Source organism: Bombus vancouverensis, chromosome 7 (genome assembly GCF_051014615.1).
Source record: "Bombus vancouverensis nearcticus chromosome 7, iyBomVanc1_principal, whole genome shotgun sequence".
Classification (NCBI taxonomy): Eukaryota; Metazoa; Arthropoda; class Insecta; order Hymenoptera; family Apidae; genus Bombus; species Bombus vancouverensis.
In genome coordinates, this window is record NC_134917.1 from 9,324,502 (window position 1) to 9,345,924 (window position 21,423).

The following is a 21,423-nucleotide window of genomic DNA, read 5'->3' on the forward strand; positions in this document are numbered from 1 at the left end:
ACATCGAACGTTCAGTCAAGAATATTTGCAAATGGGTCATAAAAACGATTGCGTATATGCTCTGTCCTATGGTAAACTATTGTTCGCTGCTTTTTCATCGCATGTGCATAGGCGACAGAAGAGAAACCTTAAAACTATGCAATAGGTAATATGCTTATGTATAAACACTGTCATTTATAATCATCGAGATCGTCTGGTCGATTTGTCATAGCAATATGCAAATCGTATCAAAATTAATTCATCCGATTCAAAATTAAGAAATAAAAAGACCCCCAAAATAAAGAATTTCTCGCGTAATCAAATTATTATACAATTCGACAATTGCAAACGCCAATTTCATTCGTTTAGTTGAATACTGATTTCTGAAAGACAATTTAATCACTCCATAATACGTGCAATAATTTAGATTATTTAAAGTAATATAATTATAAGAATTTCATACAACATACATATATAACCTAGCTATATTATTCTTATTAAATTTCTAAAACGTAATGCGATGATTACTCAACTGCACCTAAAATGCTTCTACAAGCACGTTGCATGTATAGCTTCACATACACAAGCAGTCCTTGACCTTCTTTTTTACCAACCAACCAATTCGCTCTCGTACATTTTAAAATTCTACTTTTCCGTATATTAATTCTCTTAATTTTCCCTTTTTTCGTTGTCATCTATTTGTTTCCATTTCCTCGGTGTTCTTTCCTTCTTGCATTTCCTTTGTACTTCAGAGTAAATCTCTTCTTCCTCTGTTTACGCATGTGTCTCTTTCTATTCCTTTATGCCTCTCATCATTCTCGGGATAACTCTTTCGAGCTCGTTGAACTTTTTGTTTCACGAGCGCTCTTCTCTTGAGCAAAAGTGGGCATATACCCACGCCATTCTCATTTCACCTAGCCAAGCAATTTGCAGTTTTACTCGGCGGTGATTAAGATGCTTAATCTGTACGGGTACCGTCTACCTTCATCGCACCACTTCTTGCTGTAGTTAACCCCCTATCGACGTACTCAAGGGTGCCGGCGTCTTGGTGAATTAAGTTTTGAAAGTTAAAAAGTGCACCAGTTTAAACACAGTTGCCTCGCTTTCTCCCGCACTTTCCGCTATTTATTTGCCAACTTTTTATTGATTTCGGATACATAGCTGCATATAAAGCCGAGCGAAAACGAATAGCGCGTTCCTCTTCCTTTATTTTCAATATGTGCCGTGACGATGCAGAAACGTTCTTAAATCTCCACGTTAGTTATACGCTTAACCCTTCCACTCTCAACATTGCATATAAGTAACGTTCCGCTTTTCAGATTATTAATTCAAGGAATGATAATGGCTTGAAATTTTAGTGGATTGTGCTTCACTTACAAAACGTTAGAAACTGCGCTTATATTGTTAATAATTAGTGGAAATTAAATTCCTTCGATGTTTCAAACAGAAAGTTAACCGCTATCTATTAATCTTCTTTATCAGAGGAAAAAAACAATTGAGGGAATAAAGATAAACATGTCATATTAAGCAATGACTATGTCTACGATATGAAAAGATTTGATAATAAGAAAATCAACTGCTTCAAAAAATATCGGATGTTAGAAGGAATATTCGTGAAATACGGTTAAGTAAGTGTCTAAAATTGTAGGAATATCAATTCGAATATTTAATAAAATATATATTTTCACAGTAGCAGTAAAAGCAAGTATTTGCGATTTTAAGGAACACTAAGTAGGGTAGTATAATATATGACATGTCGTGGTTGGCTGTCTCACGCAATACGGTGGTTTGTCACGGATATTATAGATAGCGAAATTCTTTTTAAAATACTCGGGAAATAAATGAATATTTAAAGAATAATTATTTTCATGAAAATAACGTAGGAATATGTTACAAGTTTGTGATTTCTTTGAAGTCAGCTTACTTTAATGTTCCAAAATTAAAACCTTCTTTCGTACATAAATTTTTGTACACTGTTTCCTTTTTTCCTTTCTGATATGTAACTTTCTTTTAATCTAAATCGTTTCGAGCTGTAACATGTACTAATTAACATTTTCAAATTTTTAATTCAGATTTAATATTCTTCGTCGCTCTCGCAAAAGTTTAAAAGATTTCTGCATTTGCAGTTAAATTGATATACTGTTTTTTAAATTTCATATATGCGTCAGTCAATTTTTGCAACTTCTCTTTTGAAATTTGAAAGCTTTCCTATTACAGCTCCCGAACGAAATTTTTTGCAGCAAGTCATGTCTGAATAGTTTGATATATGCTGGAAGCATGTAACTGACAATGAATGAAATTAGAAATCGATTTTTTAAAGAGCAGCATTTTTTCGCAAGAAATATCATTAATCACGTAACAGTAGAATATTTAGCGAAACGGTTTTATTAAAACACGTTATATTATTATTATATTATTTAAACTTGGAATTTATAAGAAACAAAGAATTCATTGAATAATAGAAAATATAATAGTTAGAAGGCTTATATTGTAAAAGTACCGGTGGCAACAATAATTGGTTAAACTTTATTCCCTCAGGATAAGCAAACTTCGTTGTCACTCGTTTGTTATCCATCTATAGAAAACGGAATTTAAGTTGTACACTCTGGAAATCCGATTAATGTCATTTCAGAGAAAATAAATTTTCTGATCGGAGTCGAACATCAAATCTCTGACTGCCCGATATAATGTCAATACGAATTTCCTATTTGCAACATTTCGTCAATTTATTTTTAAGCAATGATAGTAAGATTCTAATTTATTATATCTATTTCAAGTATAATAGAAATACACAGTGGTATTATAATTGTGCTTCGTGTAAAACTGTACAACGCATTCTCGACATTAGTTAGACACCAGTTTGTAAAATAAGTAATTGTCCACTTATCGCTTGCTTTTTTCTACATATGGTTTACCAAAAGATTGCTGATTGGAACGACTGTAAAAACTTCTCTTCTGAGTCAATAAGAAGATCCTTTTAATTTAACGTATGATGCGGCGTTGTAGTGTAAAAGAAGAACAAGAGGAAAGAAGAAGTGGAAGGGAGAATGTATTTTGTCTGGCGGCTCATTAGTAAGGTTGTTCCACTTACAAGGGTCAACTTGAGCGCAACGCGCCAATTTTAACAAAATTTACACATGAAAAACATTGTAGAAAAATTACTGACATGTATTTCTTTGAGGATGAGAAATATAGCTTCCTCTATATATCAAAAACATTTTCGAAAAAAATTGTTCAAACAAAGGTCGTGTGCTTTCTACTGATAAGTGTAACTACGCAAAGCAATATTTCCTGTTTCACGAATAGTTAGTTTTATTTAATATCTTTTTCACGATTTTATTTCCAGGTCTGCGTAAATTTGTTAATATAAATTACAAACTAATACGGTAACTACGTATGGGAGTAATAAACGTATTTCAGCGAAGAAAATGTGGCGGATCGGTACCTACACTTCTTCCAAAAAAATATTAAAGGAGAACTTTACTCATCATAGTTATGATGTTAAAACAATCGTACGTACTTATCGAGAAGGTTCGATATAAAATTCATTTTTTTCCTGAAATGAATGGCAAGAAAATAACGAGCAGACCGTTAACGTAAATTGATTGCGGGCCTGCAATAGCTGTGATCGATGGCGAGTGAAACGTTTCCTTTGTGGTAGCGTAATAGTAGTACTTCTTCAAAGACCTTTTTACCAAGCTATCTGGCATCGAGTCAGCAAAATCACGAATCTTATTGATACAGCGTCAAATTTATTGGATTTTTCAAATAATACTACCAATCAAATTCTTTTGTGCAAACAAAAAACGTGTAAACCGATAAATGTGATGGGACAGAAATATTGGATACGAGTAAGTAATAAAAAGAACAATGGAATAAGAGAGAAAGAGAGAAGCAAGAGTCTTCATATTATTCAATATATTAAAACTTATTATAACGTCAATCTACTATTAGTAAAATTAATTTGATATCTTTTTCAATAATGACAACGTATATGTATATATCTTAATTTGAATAATTACGGAAGCACTAATAACGCAAAACAAAATATTAGAAATTTAAATGCAGAAGATGTAGAGGATGCATTTAATATGCAAGAATATTCCGAAGTATGCTGCTGGTTATAATATTAACACTCTCTACCATTTTTATGAGATCAGTAGATTATGGATTTAAATTTCCAAATGACATAATGATTAAATACAATCTATAGACGTTGCAAAATTTCGTTTTACATTCTTTAACAGTACCGCTATTTGTGAAAGTATTACATCACATTAGCAGATGGTGTTTATACTATGGTTGGCTCTTTTACCCTATGGATCAAAGCTATTCTAATTTTCCACATAGCTGTATACCGCGTATCCCCCCTTAAAAAGGGATGCAAATGAAAGCGTACAGCATCTCCCTTTGGGAAACGGTACGAAGTGAACTAGGTTCACTAGGGAAAGAGAAAGTTACCAAGTAGTAACTATTGAAAAAGTCACGTGCAAGGAAAGTTGTTTTTAAAGAACACGATGGAGCTTGTGCAAGGTAGCGTACCCTAGGGCGACGAACCCCATCGTAAAAACACTAGAGCGACAGTTCCGAAACAACAAGGAAGTAAAACTGTTCCAAGCGAAGGTTTCAAGCAATATACTGCACCCTTGTACAAGAATCGCGGTAATATATATTAAATATAATGTATTAAGTGTTTCAAAGTGTGGGTAAACTAGTCAGAGTTTTGATAAATTTACACATGAAATTGGATGAAGAAACCCTTTTCACACGTTGAATTAACTTTTAATGTTGTGCGACCAGTATTTAGCATTAGATGTCGAAATATTATGTAATATTTGTACAAATGAAAGTAAAGCGGATGGTAAAATCCTGTTCATAAATATTACGATATTTCTGGAAAATTATGCAAACTGGTAGATAATTAACATTGTTGCGTTTCTTTGTCAATTTCATTCGTTCCTATTATTCAAATATTTCTTAAATTTGTGTTGAAGATTTTCTTCTCATATGATTCCTATTCTATAATATTACATAAATTAATAAATGAATTAAGTTTTTTTACAAGTACTATTATAAACACTCTATAAATAACAAAGGCTAGCGAAAGAATGTGTGGAGCAACAACGTTATAATTCAGAGCAACCGGACCTATTCCACCCTTTTTCACCATTTTTTTTAGTTGACAAAATTACATATACGGATAAGAACGTTTAAAACTGTACACGCAGTGGTAGCTTAGCCATGAGTTATGGTGTAGGTTGGTATGAGAGCCCTGGACGGTTGTTGGTGGTTAATTATATGGTGGGATTACCTTGGTCGGTGTCGCCGCAAACCAACCTCGATAATTTTCTGCGGAGTTCAAATTTAGGTGTAAAACGAGTAACTGCGAATAGATTTAAGACAATATACATAGATGGGTGATAAGAGTTATCAGTGAAAAGTTTGATAATATGACGTACTAACTCTATATACATATATATCTACGGATCTCTTGTAAAGTTGCCCATCGTGTTCAATGTGCTCCGTCGAAATTGCCCTTTACACAAACGTTCACAAAGTTTAATTTGATTTTTGGCATTGAAACGTACCCTAAATATCTGCATAGCTGTATTAAGGGGAATTTCAGATTGTCCCGCAGTCGGCTGGAACGGCAATCATATCGTACCAATACATACGACCGACTGACTCACGAAATAATACTATTATATCTACCTCTCGAAGTTCGATGCGTCCATATCACGGAACGATGACCGTGCAAATTCTAAATTGGTAGATGCGTACTTCGTTCTGATGGAGACATTCCATCTTCATGAAAAATGTAGACAAGACATTAGACAATAAAATACACTGTGAAAATATACGAGTATACGCTTTAAACTTTAGATTCTTTCAAATCATTTCGACAAATTTCTCCTTTCGACATGCGAGTTTTAAATGAGAACTCCACACGAATACAAAAATCCGATCGAGAGAGATTAATCCTGATACTTTAACTTAGTCGTTATATTCTCTATAAAATCATGGAAAATTGTGTATAAAAATCCTGGTCGATGCAGTTCTAACCGGAGAGGCGATTTTAAAGAAATAAGAAAGGTTGAAATAACAAAAATTGAATAGAAAAAATTGAACGAAGTGTAACTATATTTATCGCAGATGTACCAATGGTGTTTCGCAGAAATAAGTAAAAAGAGTGGCATAGGTTAAACTAACTGTAAAGCTAACTTATTCGCGCTGGCTGTTTAATTTTCCGTGCTGAAGCGAAAACGTTGAACTTACATAGGTTGTCGCGAGCCACCACATTTCATCGACTGCGCAGAATTACACCCAGAGATTACGTGGAATGTCATTTTGCGTTTCGTATTCGAGAGTAATCTCTGGTTGTCGTGACGTTGCTGTATAACGCGACATTTCGCTCGCAGAGATATCGAGCAAAAGTTTTGGCAGCGGGCATCAAGCAGAACCAAGAGGATAGGGCGCCGATGCCAGCCGAAATACGCCCAAGAGACAACGGTTGCTTGTATAAGTTTAATCCAACGCGCAATATAACCTCCTTGGAGCTCCTTTACTTTTACAACTCCCGCACACCGTCTCTTTACATCTTTCTCTTTTTCGTTTTCGCCTCTACTTTCTCTTCGACTCGCATTTTTCATTATCTTCTTTTCTCCTTCGACTATTTCTCTTTGGTATCTTGTCTTCTACCTCTTATTCTGTCCTTTATCCTTCTCTTCTGTACCTCCTGTGCGACGTAATAAAACGTTCGGGCCTGCTCCTATTCCTTTTTCCTTTGCTAATATCCCATTTTTAATTTAGCTACGAAACGTGGGAGCCTTATTGCGTTTCGTAAAATTGCCCCGAAAAGAAATATTATGTATGCGTTTAAGATAAATATTTTTCGTCAATTTTTTGTTGAAAAAAATTGTATGAAATTAGTTGCGTATATAAATCTGGAAATGTAAGGTAGATGATCTTGTGTAAATTTACGATTGTAAAAAGGTAAAAGAGCGTGGTACTCTTGGTGAATTTTCGAGTTTGATTTCATTTCTACCAATTTTTATTTTAATTCTGCTAACGAATATCTATATTAATGGACTGTTGAATTAACAAATGATTAAAACGGAGGAATGCTTTCTCTTCGTGGTTTACAGTCTTGATATTATATACACACGCAGCGAGTATTCATTAAGATATAATGTATTATGCATTAGTAGCGTACGTTAGCATTATGTTTCCTTACAGCTGGCTAGAACGTTTTCAACCGTGTTTAATATTTTGCTTGTTAAAATGCTAAATTATTTAGGAAGTGCGCAGGAAAATTTAAGAAAAATTCAAATGCACCGCTGCCATGTGCATTGTATATATGATATTTTATGTAAATACTTCTACGCGTATGATACTGTATCCACCGTTTCTTTCTCAGACTTTTTAGTAGCTTCATATCATATGTATTTGGTTTCCTAGAAAATGTTTATCTTTTACCAAAAAATCTTTTCAAGTAATATTTTTAGATATCTGACGTATTCGGTATCTTACCATTAGAAAAACTTTCACACACAAATAAGTGACAATTACATTATATTATATTAGTTTGGTGATAAAAATTCCAAATGGATGTTGATCGATACACGAAGGCTATTGATATATAATGCATTGGCCGATAAAACACCCATCTACAATAATATATTATGGATATTTGAAACACAGACATCTATAATATAATTATATTAGTATTTTACTTCAGCAACTCAGAAATTACATACTTCAAACGAACAATTTTCCTACAAGACAGACACTGATGCACTGTCAAACAATTCAGTACAGAATGAGATAAAATTCTTTATAATTCGAATGAACAAACAGAAAGAAGAAAAGAAAAGAAATTACATTTATTGCAATTCGGTGCAACTGAGAGAGAACTCTTGACAATTCAAATGAGCGAAACAAGAAAGCGAAATAAAGTTAAATTACAGTCATTTAGGTGAGATAACGGTTCGTTAGCAGCAAAGTATAGGAAGAAGTGAGCGTGATAAACAGCATTTAAAACATTTGTTCCAGTGGAAAGCCACGCAGTAATCGAACGATCTATTCGAATTCTTGTCACGCGCTAAACAGATTTGGCCACGGCAAGGTGACGCTTTGGATCTTCGATATAGCAGGGGATACCTGTCTGCCACTAAAACCGGGATGTTCCGAAAAGATATGAGCCGCGCATGACTTGGCCCTCGTTCATACCTCTGTCGACATCACGACAGTTTATCTGCTTTCGTATTCAGCGCTAGGTTCCATCCAATAGTATACACTGCAGCATAACGCTCGATTTAATTCGCATTCCAGAATCTCGCGCCTCGCTGCCTCCAGGCAAATTTCTCGTTCGTATCAATCTCTAATAATCTCACTTTATCTCGTTTATCTCCGATGATACGTTATTATACGTGATTACTGTTACAAACAACACGATGAAATTATGAAACACCCTTTAGATTTTACACTTTCACGATGTTTATTAGACAAAGTCTTTGTGGTTCTTCGGGTTTCGGTCGTCTTTCTGATAATACTGTCGCGCTTTGTTTCGCGAACATTCTGGTTCATTTTTACACGGGCAGAGCTAAAACCGTACATATACGATGCGTTTATGATTCAAATGTAAGTATATACATTTTGCAAGAGGGCGAGCCAAGCGATATTTTTCGCTCATCTTTCGTCCCACGACTTTGAAACTGTATGTCGTAGCAATGGCTTATGGTGAGACACCATAACGCAACCACAGCAAGCTTTCAAATTGAACCGACAATTAGTTCCTGGGATACGAGAGATCAAGGAACATAAAGTACATTGACGCGTCAGCACAGTTGGATTTTCAAAAACAATGGTCGAGTCAATATGTTGGACGCTATGTTCAAAAGATCGCTTACTATATCGACATTTTTCCTTATGTTGATTGTTGGAAGTGGTGATGCATTATATATATATCACGATCGAGAAACTATAGAACTTTCATAGCCAATGTAGCTATAAGCTAATAGCCAACAGTTCGAGCAGCACTTACGCATGTACTGTAATATTCTGACTCTCATCCAGTTTTAGTTTAATCGATAATTATAAAAATGTGGTGCTGTTTTCTATTACGGTATTGAAATTTCATGTATGCTTCGATTAGTAAAAAACTTTCAATTGAAATTCCATGAAATTCCAATTCAATTACATGATCTAAGGTTCAATGTCTAGGGTTGATATATACGAATGAATTTTGAGTTCTCTGACCTCGCACATCTCAGAAACTAATTATCGGCTCAAGGTGAAAATTTGTCGTGACTGATGTCTCATCATAAGGAGTCGTCTGTCAGAGAATTCGATTCCAAAACGCGAGACTAAAAATAGGTGATTTTTTAGGTCATTCTCTGCAGGAAAATCAATAACGCAGTTCATAGAAATCATTGAATCAAATGAATACTTTATAATTTTCCAATAACATTGAAGACTAGAATAATAATTTACCTACATATATATATATATATATATATATATATATAGATACACATATATATATATATATATACATACATGTGTATCTATAACAATAATAACGATGAATATAATAATAATCGTATTTACCATTCCTCATCGTGTTTATTCATGTATGTGTAAACATATACGAATTTATAGTTATATCATTGCTATCGTAATTTCAGTACTTCTGATTATGTGTATGTTGCAGAAATTCGTCAACGGTATACGTGGCTTTACGCGGTGTTTGCAGTAAACGCCTTCAAACTTGTCACACGTTTCCACGTGGGTTTTAAATTTTGGGTGCCTCATTACAGCGCTAATGGAGTTTCTAAAAGTTTATATCAAATCTCTGAAGGTATTACGCACATAATATATTCACAAAAATTCCCTATGCTAGATGTTCGAATACCTTCATAAGTCAATGCATATAGAGACTGAAATTCGGAATTTATCACTGGTGTGATAAATTCCTCATCTACCATTCCGTATATCTACAAATATCCAGATATCCTTCGAGCAAGAGCGTAGAATCAATTATAAGCCAGCGAGAATTCCACGTTCGTAATTTTCGCATTAGAGCCGTTCACCGGGCAACCTAATTCGATGCCGCGCTACAGAAAGGATAGTTGCGAGCCGAGCAACGATCGCAACTATTCGAATACTTGGCGTGCTGATGGTAACGTGCATCGTGAGCCCACGAACGACCTTTCAATAAATCGGATTCCCATCTCTGCCGGTATCAAATCACATTTCCGGCACAGCTTCGCACATCCGTAGCTTGAGGATCTCGAAGACATGGAATGCAAATTGCTCGATAGTTTTTCATTCTGCAATAATCAGGAAGATAAATCAAATGGAATTACGGAAACATTAATAAATGTCAAGAAACGTCGATATCATTTATCAAGATGAACGTTATGAACGATATATTTTTAAATATTGTTCTCACGATATCTGCATTAGGAAATGTATTAATTGGGAGGAAGAAGTCAATTCGTTGTTTTCTCTTTGATTTGTTACTAATCTTTCTTGGAGTTCATGATTTACATATCTACAATATTTTGCAATTCTCCGTTTTCAATGTATTATTATATTTTTAGTATATGTATGAAATAGCATATTTATGTTTGTAAGTGCTAGAATTTGTCAAAAATACTTAAATATTTATAAAACATATTTATCGTTCTTTCATATAGAAAAGTATGGGTTCTTCGTTCGATTCTGAATAAATTTGTAGACACAGCTTATTATAAAGAAGACGTATGATACAAAGACACAATGTTGATCGCTGACACAGGTTTTCGCAAATCAAACATGAAAAGCCGGCTTTACTTGGGCAGAAAGCTCGATAAATTTGATTTTATCGAGCTTAAATTTGATTTATCGTAATAAGGTCGTTCCGCCTCACAAGTCTTACAGAAGTTTGCGTTTCCGAAATGCATCTTCCGTCGTCTGAGTCACTGTAACTTCTTAGGATGACCATCGTCACGTGGAATTTCTTTAAATTCATAGACTTATGAAATTCATGGAGCGAATGAAAACCGGAGCATGTCAAATTAGGGGTTAGACGGGTCAACAATTTGTCAAAGACAATTAATCTTAGAACGATGAAGTAACGCGGTAGAAAATTAATTCGAGGTTTGTACCAGTAGCATAAATCAGTTAAGGTTTTGTATTTTCCAATGTAATTTTATCCCGCAATTTTTGTAAATTCATTTTAGAAATACATAAATAACAAAATTAGTCTGCGGATTTTTACACATTTATGGAAAATTCGAAACCGTAAAAATGTATAGATTGCAGATAATATACAAAAACATATAAATTATCCAAAGTACAGTACTCATTATGATATTATATTTAATAGACGAAGCAACTTTTCTGCTTAGATTCCATATTTTAATAATCTTTGTAAAGTTAATGGTCTACGTGAATATCCGCAGTCTAATAATAACAGTATCGATATGTACATACTAAATAATTTTATGATAGAATACGTGTTTTAATAGTTTTAATAGTTTTATAATAGATTTTATGATAAAATGCGTTTTTAGTTTTCAAGTCAGATACACAAAATTCGGTAGATGAATATAATAGATTTTCGTGACTGACTCTATTGAAACAGAAATGCAAAATTGCATAGAATATCTACGAATAGTTGTTCGACTATCGTTATCAACGACGATTTTGTTCGGTTGACGTCGAATTCGTAGGTTGTCAATTTTCTAGTGGCAAACTAATACCCTTCAAAGTTACTCCTCTCACACTGTAATCGAATTCCAGAAGCAGCAACCAGACGCGCTTCAATAAATCGGGAAATCCGTGCCGTTGCTCCTGGAAGGGCGCCAATTATTGGACGGGATAACGAGGATCAGCGGTGACGAAGCGCAGCGGTGCTCGTGCTAAATCTAATTAGATAAACTGATCTTTGCGGATGTCCAATTCTGCAAGTACACAGCTAGCAGCTATGCATATAGTAACAGGAGCAAATATCCGCACACGTGTACACCTGTACATATATTTCCACCTACATATATTACGTGTGTACAGTGCACGCGTACATTAACATCTATCGGCATGAATACCGAATATCCTAAAAGTCACCAATTAAAACAACTAAATTATTAACTCTTTCCGGTCGTAATTTCAGAGAGCATTGGTCTCCCCGATATTAATACAATGCTGGATAATACCCGGACTTCGGCCGGAAAGAGATAAACGGGCTTTTGATAAAAATTCACGATTATTCACGCAAGCGTTCGGATATTTGTAGGCGGCTTTCATGAATGTGTTATGCGTGAATTGCGACTATCGCGGCTATATTGGTCAATTTTGAAACAAATCTGACGATTTAAATAGAAATTACAAGATATTTAGTAGAAGTATATATATATTTATAATACTGAATTATACTAAATATACTGAATATACTATACTAATAAATAACATAATAATATACTAATAAATAATATAATACTGAATAGCAAAAGATTTAAGTTACGCTATTTTCAATTACAAGCTTTTCGTCTTCAGGTTTTAGATTTTTACATCGCGACAAGTGAAATTTGAAGCACTCTGTGTGGCAATTTTTGCTTGATAACGCTTCAGTTCACACTTCAGTAGACATAACGACGTTCTTAGCCAAAAAAGAGGTTCTCGTACTTAGTCATTCCCTTTAATCTTCTGGTTTGACGTCATCTCACATTTCTTCTTTATAGAATCAAAATTAAAATTGAAATGTAATTTTAATGGATATTACAAGAGAGATAGATGTAATTAAATTTTTTTGTAAGGAATTTTTTAAGCCCTTCGCTATTACAATTTTCTGTGTTTAATTTTTTATATTCGTTTTGTAAATTATGAACATGTATACATGTTCATAAGGTGTTTACAAGGTGCATACACGTTTACAAGGTGCATGTATGTTTACAAGAGTTCGAAAATTTTCATGAATTTGTATATACGCGACGAAATAACACAGTTGTATTATCTCAATAATCATTGTGGTTGTCCGTAAGTTTAATTTTTAGCTTTGTTTCATATTAATAAACTATGTTAAATCGAGCTCAATTCTAGACCATCAGACTGAAATAAATAAATACAACCATTATCTTGATAATTCAAGATTCCTGTATCTCATAAAAATATCAAAGCCATTCTATCTTCTCTTTTCGGTAGCTTTTCCTTTTTAACCTAACATAGAAGCTGAGTCGTGTATCAAAGCGGTAGGAGTCACGGAGAGCAATGTAATTTGAGACATGCGAACGTACCTGCACGAAAAGACGAAAATGCGATATTTCACGGGAGATTTTAGAGCATTCCGTTGCACCGACGTTACACTGACACCACTTCGGATACGAATTGAACTTTGGAATCCAATAACCCATAAAAGTCAGAGAATCGAAGATTTTTCATACTGACAATGAGATATCAAGATTTTCAACTATTTGCTATATTTATGAAATTGAAGTTAATTTAAGTCGTCCATTTGTCGAATATATATATATATGATCGCGAATCGTGACGACCATTTCGTTTATTTCTTATTATTTTAATCTGATTTCTTTCGTTCTTTCCAAACCTAACTTATAGAAACAAGTTTAACGTAAACGCGTGGCTTATTCACTTTATTAGTAGTTGCGACATTAATTGTAACTATTTAAGTAAGTTGCAGCAAGTAATCTCTTGCTTTGTTATATGCATAGCAAACAGCACTATTGTTGGAGGCCGCATTTCTCTTAACGATTATAGGAGTTTCCTTAATGCGAGTTTTCAGTTTCTACTTGGTGGCAATAGGCACGGAATGACCACTTAAAGCAAAGAAACTGTACTGGACGCTTACTTCTAAGTAGACACATACACATAGCCGACGTTTAGTATCGCAATTGCAAAACAAAAATTCATACTATTCGATATAATATTGGATGTATAAGGTACACTTTCACATTATGATATTTTTAATAGAACGAAGTAAACGTTTATGACATACATTTTATAAATTGAATTTGAGAATAAGAGTTTTATCCTTTATTAGGATTATATGTATAATTTGTTGTTCGAAATTATTGTTACTTTTGTAATCCTGGGAGTGCGACTTTTATTTCTAAAAGATCACGTCTTATACACACGTGTATATCATCTTAATAGAAGAATTTAAAGGCTAAGTCTTTTTCGATTCTAACAAGTATACAAAAATTGTCGATCCATCTTCGAACTACAATACATTTCACGGTGAACAATCGGTACATCTGTATTCAGATAGCCGATTGTAGCTGTCTTTTCTCGCCTCGTTTCACGGAGCTTAACTAAGGGAGAAAGTGTAAGGGAGAAAAACGGGAGCGGAGAAATAGGAAGAGAAAGGGAAAACTGAATGAAAAGAAAAGCGTAGGTAGAGAAGATCCCGAAGGAATCCCGAACAAGTGAACTGATCTCACGTTTGCATTCATGCATTGTCGTGCTCGTTCTCTCACTACCGTTTGCGCTCCAGAGCCTGGAACAAAGCTCTTAACTTCCGTAATTTCAATTTCAGATTATTCGCCTCGGTATTGCCGTAATATGGTTTCGCGTGCATTGTCAGCCGTAGCCGTCACGGGACTCGCAGCTGGTGCAGTTCAAATTGAATTTCCATGTGGAGGCTGACTGCTTGACAGCCTGATATGTCGTTACTTCGTCGAGCTTCTATCAATACAAACAAGTCTTCTGTCATTATGCAGGCTTAACACATTTTTTAGGAAAAAGGATCTGGATCTTTAGGAACTTGGGATCGATGCAGACGAGCGATATTTCATCGGTTTCTGCGATATTTTTACATACAGTTACTGAACGATACACACGTAAGAATAAAATAATGCTCATCATTAGACTTGAATATTTATACAAATTCTAGTTAGTTTTATGGGTGCAATTCAAAGAACGGAATCTAAATAGGCAATTTTTTACGCATTAAAGATCATAAAAAATATTATATTCTAAGATGATTTCGTACTTTGTTTCATTATGCGAACACTGTGTATTTTTACATTTTCAAAATTTCCTATAAATGTGTAAGGAACGATTAAAGTATGAAACAATGTATGTATCTATCACTTGTGATAAAAGATTTTCAATGATTATCTGAACAAACCATGAGACACAATACTTAGAAAATCAAATAACTTTGTTTTTCACATGAAAGGAGATCGATCGTTTCCTAAGTTTTTTGATAAATCTTAATACTAAATAAGAACGAATATATGTGAATAAAAATGTAACAATGTTTTTCAATATCCATTCTTCTTTTCCTACCTTTGCTACGAAGAACCCCAAATTCTTCATTAATCGATGTTCCAATAATAAAGTGTTTATTAATTGTTTTGATAATTAAGCTTCTGCTATATGAAAATATTTTCCCCGGGCATAACAAATAAACAAACTTTTTCGTTCCTTCCTCTTGCTGTCGCCTTCTTGCAGTATAAGCGTAATTATATCTAATTAATTGCAGTAAATATATTTGGCAATTGTGCTTCGCAGGACGGAGGAGAGTTAATATTTGTTGTATATTGTTCAATACTACATAACTAAACTATGTAGTAGATTGACTCTCGTTAAGTTACATTGCTCTGAAACGTAGCAACCTGACGCTTCTAGCTTCAATGCAAAACTGAAATACTTGGACTGGAAACTCATGCAACGCAGAGGAACGTCTTTACTCATTGCATTTGCGTTCAGATCATCGTTTTGCATAGTTCAGATGATTTTCTAAAATGAGGAATTTCAAACTTCTGCCATGTATGTATAAAGGGTTTTGTCAACGTAGTTCGTTTAATAGAGTGAAGGTTATTCTCTCTATAATATACCTGTTCGACTAAGAACAAAAATCTAGCTTTAGTCATGTTAATCGGAATACATTAGAATATAATATCAATTTTATTAATTCTATAATATATCCTATAATATTAAATACAAATCTAGATATCTCTGTTCGTAATGCAATTATCTATACATCGTTTACGTTCAAATTTAGAAAGATATAAATAAAAATCAAAAATATAGTATTGCATCGACAAATTGTATGTTACTGTTATTTAATACGTTTTATATTTACTTACATTTCAAGAACCATCTTAAAATCAATTTTGTGTTAGTTGAATTTTGTCTAATAATTCCGTTATGTATAATACGTGTATTAGTTAGTTAATTTTCAGATACAATTTCTCCTTTTGTAATTGTATAAGGACATTAAACAAATACATACAATAATAATGATAAATGATTATTATCTCCTATATGAATGATATTTAAAGGACAAGAAAGTTAAATATGCAAGCAATATTTGCCCCATTTCTTTCGAAATCTTCCAAATTAATTTGTTTAAAATATTCTCATGCGATAAAATGAAAAACACAGGACATTTTAAGTACGTTTATTATTGTCAAGATTTATAATATGAACATGTATTTTTAAAACAGCTATATCCTACAAAGAAATATGCTGTCAGATTTCTAATCAGAAGAGACGACGAAGGAACCTTAATAACTAATTAGGGTCCCGTCGTCGCCTGCTCAACGGTAATTGCCGTGTTATAACCTTGCTTGTGCAACCGACGACCTAAACTCGTGGGTCACAAGCCCTTGGATGTGGCTACAAGCTGCAGAGACACCATTAATTGCAGGAAAACCTATATCGAAATTTAACTAGTTAACTGAAGATTGACGTTTATACTCTCAAGGCTAGGACAATGCAATTAAAACGTGTCTCGAAAAATTTAGTTGTTTAGTACGATAGAGTATGTCGTGTTCAAAAAATTGTTTGATTTACATAATTTGAAAATGTTAGTTATTAATTGAAACTGACGAGTGAATATTGAAAGATGAAACTAAAAATTATCATCAAACGTACACGAATCAGATAATTCTGATTATTTATAGTAAAGTATTTTTGCATTTATCGTATTTTGCAATTCAGAATCCACTGATACGCACGTATTTTGGACTGCATTCAAATGTTTACCAACTTATACATTTATTTGAAGCTTTGGTAATAAAACTTCCTTTTGTTTCTCCTTTTCTAAGGATTAGGCAGCAAGAAATTTAATTTATGGTAAACTGAATGGTACGGAAATGTACCCACGAATTAACGATTTATAAGGTCATTATAAGAGCTTTTGTTTGTGGTTTGTTCTTAACTTTTTCAAAGTGAGAAAACTTATTTTAGTTAGTTGTTGATTGATAAATAAATCAATGTCGGTAGTAAATAAAATCTGTTCAATGTAATAAATATAGAATACTATACATAGTTTAGATACAAGAATCATATTTTCCAGTATCTTGTCCGTGTCGCATGAGAATGAAAGCTGCTGCTAAATCGAGGTCACGTGCAACTCGTGTGTCACGTGCATTTCAACTCGTTTGTGTAATTTTCACACACATTAAAATAAGAATCGTGCATGGGCGTGAGAGGAGAGTCTCCTAACCAGCGAACAGTAGCTACGGCGACGCTAGCAGCTGCCTATGCCTTGCCTGGGAATAGCACGCCCTTTTGTATACCCGTAACCTTTCGTGATCGTGAATCTTCAAGATAATAGTCGTCGATTTACTAAACAATTCTGAACGAAATAGCTAAGTAATCTGCCGGAATAATTTAAACTGGCATAATATAAACCGTTCAGAAGCCCATACTGATCAACTTCATAAGTTGAAAAGTAAAGAAAAGTGATGATGTTCCAAAACAGTTCTGCAAAATCATCTCAGGATGTACCATTATTTACGTCTTTTTTTTGCAACGAACGGTCCTATGAGAGTAAATCATTTATTTCTTGAGAATTGAATATTAAAATTAGTTGGCAATTCTAGACTTAATTTTAAATGTAAAAAGAAGATAATTCATTACTAGAATCACAATGTTCTCTCTATTAATTGTCGAAAAATCTTGTTTGTCGCATCTGTAGTATAATTTGACACTTAAACGACGTCAGAATAAGGAACTTCTTAAAGTGAATGAAATTGACACTTACAGATGCAGCAACAATTTTTTTGTTGTATATTAAATTGTAAAGTAAATTTTATCGAGTTGTAGGAATACACATCTAGGATTTTTCTGCAATATTTCTAACAAATTTTGGAAAAATGAATTCTGTTTAAAGGAAGCAAGTGTCTATGTACTTTTGAGCAGTAATGTACATCTAGATTCGCACACAAAATTACCTGCATCTAGATTCCCACGTACATCCCACAAATTTCAGGAAGATCGTACAGTTCGAATTAAAGATTTCACGAAAATGTGAACTTCACCTCCGGGAACACAACTTTTTCGCTATACTTGCTAAAACTACTTATAGCATAGGGTTTAACGATACCAATTTTAAGTTTAGGAATCTGCCTGCTCGAAAATTATTACACGAAGGGAAATTGGAAAATTCTGTATAGCTTTTTTCATCTTATGCGTGCCAGCTGGATCGCTCGTTTTTGCTGATACTATGATATTGCCTCGTGGAGATAGAGAAGTACGAATAGTATTGGTTAGACTATATATTTTTCTAGCCACAGAGCGGCATGCAGTGGAGAAAAATCGAAATAATCTTTGACTTTGATCTTATTATTCGATGATACCAGCAGTTTGTAAACGACAATCCAATGAAAAATCGATGCAAGATTACAAAAAATCGTTTGTACATCAAAATCTAACGACTTGAAAATTAGCTCACTCATTCGTTTTAAAAGTGACAACTTTTGAACCGATGGATTGCTAAACTCAAAACCGTTGTGCTTCGTCTCTGCTCATCAAGTGCTACGAGAGCATGCAAAAGAAAATTTTAAAAGAATAATTCCCAATGGGAAAGTTTATTCCGACGAAACAGTTGATGGAAATTTATTCGATTCGAATATAAGCGTAGCTTCACCTGTAGTAAATCAACGTACGAAACGTACATCGCTGTGTAACAGAGAATAGAAATGAAAGTTTCATAATCATTCCCGAACCAGATGGAACGGATTAAAATTTGAGCCGAACGAGGAAGCACGCTAAGGTTCGGTACCAAAAGAAATCAAAGGATGAGACTCTAATCGCAAGATTAAAGTCTGGGGAGTTGAGCTTCGGATTAAGGGATAACCGGCTTTCGCTTTCTAACAACGAGAGGAATAACGAACTGGGTTCAGGCCTTATGAACCGTATGATTCTCTTGTAACTTTTAGATCCGTTAAATCCGGCCCGATGCTCTTTGACACACGTGGAGCACCTCGTTGCTTTCTCACCATCGAATCATTGTATGCACTTTCGCAATTTCGTAATCTCCCCTGCACTCACCAGTTTACTTCCCATTTTCTTCCGTGCCGCATCTCGCTAACGAGCGATCCATTTTAAGGCTTTGCAGACGATATTATCGTTTCATTGTTTTTCTATCTCAGAATGCAACGTTGAAACGAATGGAAACCATAATTGAAAAGTTGGAATGGTGAAATGTGAATGGTAGAAACGAAGATTTTCAATAGAAATAAAAAATGTGTGTCTATTGTTTTTAACATCGAGGTTATTTGTCGCTCGAATGTGAAATACGTGTCCGATTGGATAACATTATTTTTTCTTTATTCAAGGATTAAAGCGTGAGAAACGCCTAATAAAAAATTGAGGATGTATATATAATCAATGTTCGCTACGCATTTTTAAACTGGCTTAACAAATATTTAATATAATGGATAACGAACAATATATAATGGCATAATATAAGGAAGATTTCTCCAAAATAAAATATATTTTATATTTTGTAATATAAAATATATTTTGTAATCGGTAAAATAATTCTCCTAGAATGTCTTGAAATTTAATTGTGTCCTTTTACGGCTACCTTTTTAAACATATTAAAGGTAAAGTGAAAAGAGCTTCTTCCATTTTTATTAATTTTTTGCCTCACTGACTAACTATGCAAATTTATCTTCGAACAGATATGCACCGAGTGCGAGCATTTGTGTTCGTATAATGTTTCACCCATACAGTATCGTATGCAACAGGTTCCGCTTATATGCATGTAGTCGATATACCACAACGTCTGAAATTTTCGATGCTATTAGAAAGAAGAACGTAACACAATAACTAATAAATTAGGTACGTTTCACACATTATAAATTGCACATTAAGGAAGCGGAAACTCGTACAAAATTGGCGATATTTTTACTTTTTTATATAATATTCTGCAAACTTTTCGCCTAATATGAAATTGTTGTTCATGGTTTTCCTCTATATGGGGTTAATTCATTACAGTATTAAATCGTAATTTCAAGCGTTAAATATAATTTACGTACATATTATAGAAACGTAAAATTAAAAAAGGGAAAGTGTCTAACGATACTTGACAACAGTTCGTGATATTAATATTTTTGTCATTTTTCATTGCTTTGTTAATTCTGATATTGTATAATAAATTAAGAAATAGCGATGTATTATTAAAGGAGACAGAGAATAATATGTTTATGGTCATTCATATATTTTTATATTATCTGCTATTTGTAATAAATTTTTACTCACATCCAACACATTTGAATTTGGTGTGGATATTTATCACAAGTAACTGATAATAATTATGTAGTTGGTAGAAAGCACGCAACGAAACAATTTTTTCACGACATTTTTCCCTTCAGTATCTAAGTTACTGCGAAGAAGAGATAAAACAACTTTTAGTGGGCATTTTTTTAACCTTCGGTATCTAAGGTACTGCAAAACAGAAATATCTTTGGAATTACATATTTTTCTATTCCTACGTGACAAACTCATTTGTAACAGTACATTTTTTTCAATAGTTATCACTAGAGTTTAACAATGATGGTACGAAATTTATTTCTTTTTCCGCTAGCTTGTCTGCCAGCTGTTTCTCCAAAAGATATAACCAACAGGTGTCACTTGTGTGTATCTGAATAACAAACGTTACATCGTTTTCAACACTCGTCTGTCAAAAATTCGTTACTTGCTTCTATGGCTTTACCGGTTACCCGCATGTTATGACATTTTTACTCTCTTCCTGTAACAAATAAAATATGTATATTCGACAGAATATGAGATATACATTAATACAATCATGGAGTAGCTTAAAAAATATTCGAGACTTTTCGTGACCATGAAAAAGTAATAATATCGATTAAATAAGAATAAAATTGAAAATATAGACAAATTTGTATATTTAGTTGTTTATCTTTCTTTATATTTTTTATCATGTATAATATCTTACAAGTCATATGTTGAACTAAAATTTGTTTCAAGTTATTATTTTGTTGTTATTTCTTTATTTAGCTTTTCATACTTAAACTCGCCCCGCTCGACATTTTTATGTTCTTTTGATAACTGTATTATCAGGTAAGCATAATTGCTTAGCTTGTAATATAGAATAAAAATTTTTCGTTCGAGGCTTTGTTTTTGAGAAAATCGACTTTGAATGTTCGTTCGGTACGCGTGCACTTTATCACGTCTCGTTATAAC

At 33.6% G+C, this 21,423-nt stretch overlaps 1 protein-coding gene across 1 annotated transcript in view; it reads right to left on the reverse strand.

Annotated features, from left to right (window-relative positions):
- Invadolysin (leishmanolysin-like peptidase, invadolysin) overlaps positions 1–21,423 on the reverse strand; it is a 215,485-nt gene that overhangs the window by 26,945 nt on the left and 167,117 nt on the right. The window lies entirely within an intron of this gene.